Genomic DNA, 4,088 nt, shown 5'->3' with positions numbered 1-4,088 from the left:
CCAATCCACGAGTTCCTGAATCCAGTTCCAGAATCCAGCCCTGAATCTGATTCACATCTGCCCCTGAGTCCCATCTGGGACTTCTGCCACAGCATCAGTGATGTATGTGACGTAAATGACATCAGGGGGTTAGTTTCAATATTGTTTTGTATATATTTGTATAAAGCTGTTTTAGTTTTCTTTTCCAGGCTGTAAGTCCCTCTCCCTTTTTCTTTTTTTCCCCTTGAGAAGGGAGAGGAGTTAATAGAGAGCATTTGTCACTCAGATAGTGGTTGCCCTAGCCCTAACCCTTCACATAGGTTCAATCTTGTTTAACGTCTTCATTAAAGTGGGTCCAGATGAGGACCATGAAAATGGTCAGAGGGCTGAAGCACCTCTCCTACAAAGAGAAGGTGAGAGAGTTTGGGTTGTACAGCTGGGTTCATGAAAGGCAAGTCCTGCTTGACCAACATGATCTCCTTCTATGACCAGGTGACCAACCTAGTAGAGGAGGGGAATGTTATCTCTCTGGACTTAAGTAAAGGCTCTGCCACTTTCTTTCACAGAAGGCCATTCGCATCCTGGGCTGCATCAAAAGAAGTGTGGCCAGCAGATCAAGAGGTGATTCTGCCACTTTGCTCTGATGAGACCTCACCTGGAGTACTGTGTATAGCTCTGGAGCCCTCAATACAGGAAGGACATGGGCCTGATGAAGCAGAGCCAGAGGAGGGCCAAGAAAGTGATCAGGGGACTAGAGAACCTCTGCCATGAAGACAGACTGATGGAGCTGGGGTTGCTCAGCTTGGAGGGGAGACTTTCCAGTACCTGAAGGGGTCCTGCAAGAAAGACAGAGAGAGACTGTTGACAAAGGCCTGTAGTGACAGGATGAGGGGCAATGGCTTTAAAATAGAGTAGATTTAGATTGGATGTTAGGAATGAGTTCTTTACTTTGAGGGTGGTGAGCACTGTAACAGGCTGCCCAGGAAAGTGGTTGAGTCCCCTTCCCCAGAGATATTAAAGGTCAGGCTCAACAGGGCTCCGGGCAACCTGCTCTGAGTTGAGAATGCTCCTGCTTACTGCAGAGGGGATTGGATTAGATGACCTTTGGAGGTTCCTTCCAACCCAGACCATTCTATGATTCTATGATTCTCCTTGAGAAGCTGTGAGCTCCTGTCTTAGCTGTACCCTTTGCCGGATAAAGCACTGTCAGAGTTGTAGTGAAACCCAGTATACAGTGAGTCACAAGTGGTGCTTCCCAGGGCTCAGTTTTGGGGCCAATCTTAACGTCTTTAAAATGATCTGGAAGAGAGGATTGGGTACACCCTCAGTAAATCTGCAAATGACACCAACTTGGGTGGGAGTGTGGATCTGCCTGAGGGTAGGAAGGCTCTGCAGAGGTATCTGGACAGGCTGGATTGATGGACTGAAGTCAATTGTATGAGGTTTAACAAACCCAGGTGCACTTGGATCTCAACCTCTTGTAATGCTACAGGCCTGGGACAGAGTGGCTGAAAGGTACCTGTCAGCAAAGGACCTGGGAGTGATAGATGGCAGCTGGCTGAACATGAGCCAGCAGCATGCCCAAGAAGGCTAACACCACCCTGGAGTGTATCAGGAATAGTGTGGCCAGCAGTAGCAGGGAAATGATTGTGACCTCAGTACTGGTGAAGCTGCATCTCAAGTAGTGTGTTAAGGTTTGGGGGCCTTGCTACAGGAAGGCTGGAACGTGTTGAGAGAAAGGGCAACGAAGCTGGTGAAGGACTTGGAGAGCAAGTGTGATTAGGAGCAGTTGAAGGAACTAGGATTATTTAGTCTGGAGAAGGCTGAGGGGAGAGGTGATCACCCTCTGCAATTACCTGAAGGGAGGCTGTAATGAGGTAGGGATCAGTCTCTTCTCCCACATGACTAGTTCTAGAACAAGAGTAAATGACCTAAAGTTCCACCAGAGGAGCTTTAGATTGGGTATGAAAAACTTCTTTACTGAAAGAGTGGTCTAACACTGGACCAAGCTGCCCAGGGAAGTGATGTAGTTACCTGGAAGCATTCAAAAAATGTGTAGATATGGCACTTTGGGACATGGTTTAGTGGGCATGGTGGTGTTGGGTTGACAGTTGGACTTGATGATCTTAGGGATCTTTTCCAAACTTAGTGATTTTATGACTCCACATTCCCCTTAGCAGCTACTGGGAAAAAGTCGTAAGTGAAACAGTGAATTTGAGTCTGGGAAGCAGGGCAGGGAAAATGCTGTCTTAATGTTTGTCATCCTTTGCTTCTCACTACACACACCTGCTTTAATTGGTAATAAATTCGTTTTCTCCAACTTAAGTCTGTTTTACTTGTAACTGTGACCAGTAAGCAATATCCCTACACTTAGCACAACCGAAGAGCCTTTTATTCTCCCATAAAGAGGAACAGTAAGTAAGCACCCAGGTGAATATTTGGCTTTTTGCCAAGCATAACTCACCAGAATATGGGTACAACAAAAAATATAAAATAAACTAAAATGCTGTGTCATACTGAAAAAAATAAGTAAGTCATCACGTCTTTAAGTTTTACTAGGGAATGCTTGGGCACACAAGCATTCTTTACTGAAAAACAAACTGGTGCCCACAGGATTGCATGCTGGTCATCGCATCAATTTAATATGTTCAGTATTCAGTATATCCTCTTTATTATATATATGAGTTTTAACAGACTGAGGCAACGTGATAATGACCAAAAAAAGTATTTTTCACATTTGCAGAAAATGAGGACTATGCTTTCTGAAATAGAATTGTTAGCTGATGCTAGCACAACAAATTTGAAAGCAACAAAGAATTATTATTCTAGTTATTCTTTCAGCATTTATTTGAAATATCAATACTTTCCATAATATAATTTATATATTAAGCAGTAGGGAATTGTCTTCACATCATCCATTATTGAAGTGGCACATTCAAAGCAGCATGTTAAACCTCTGAAAGAGTCTGTACAATTTAGATAAATAGAACTCTGGATAACTAAACTAACAGAACTTCTGCAATTGTTACCAAAAGAATGCCAGCAAGCTAGGCACAGCACTGTACACACAAAATGCAGGAAGGAGGAACACAAGAGAACCAACTAAACATATTGGAAATGCTTTTGCACATAAAGCCACATGTATTTAATTGCTCAACACAAGAAGATAACGAGTTTTATTTAGTCCTCATTGAGGGCAGAGTATGCACAAATGATGTTCGAAGAACACATGGCAGACAAATAAATAAAGCGAGGGTCATATTTGGTTGGTTATTGTATTCCTCATTAATGGGTTTACAAAGGATATCTGGTGCATCTTAAGCAGCATGATTTTGTGCCAGGACTTGACAAAAAAACACTTAACAAATGCCAGTTTTATTCCCCATTTTGCCCTCATACTGGCATTTTGGTGAGCATGCTCAAAGTTCCTGAAGGGCAAGTTCAGGTGGTTTGTGATCTAAGGTTTTTACTACAGGAATCCCCATTTAATGTTTATAGTTTACCTCTGGATGGAAACAGGCTTTTTAACAATAATTAAGAATATAAAAATTAGCAGAGAGCAGCAGGACAGACAGTGCAGTTGTTTACTTTCTGAGAAACCAGAGGATTTAAATTTACACTGGTTCTGTGAGAACAGCAAGCCAGTTTGGTTGGAAGGTACAGCTACAGTTAGTTAATATTAGACCTCTGTGAATTGTATCATTAGGAAGGGAAAGATGGAATGGCAAGAACTTTTCCTTCATTTTATAGAGAACTAAGACTAAAAAGTAATACAGTGGTGATAGGCATTATCTTCCTAGTACCACCTTCATTTCCTGTTAGCTCACTATGAGTTACCTGCTTTGCTTGCTATCATCTTCCCAACTTCATCTCAGTATTGACTGGTTACAAGCAGGCCAGCATGGCCAATAAAGTAACCCACACTATACTGGCTCAGAAGATACCATGCATCACTACTGCGTAGTATGACAACACAAAAAGCAAAGATGCTCCGTGGGAATCAAGGACTCTAACCACTGCTGTCTGCACTTGTAAGGTGTGAAAAGCAGCATTCTGAAAGCAGTGGTACTGACACAACTATCTGGGTCAGAGGTGGTGGATCAACCATT

This window comes from Indicator indicator, chromosome Z, assembly GCF_027791375.1.
Source record: "Indicator indicator isolate 239-I01 chromosome Z, UM_Iind_1.1, whole genome shotgun sequence".
Taxonomy (NCBI): domain Eukaryota; kingdom Metazoa; phylum Chordata; class Aves; order Piciformes; family Indicatoridae; genus Indicator; species Indicator indicator.
The sequence above is the reverse complement of the archived record's forward strand: the minus strand, read 5'-3'. Positions refer to the sequence as shown.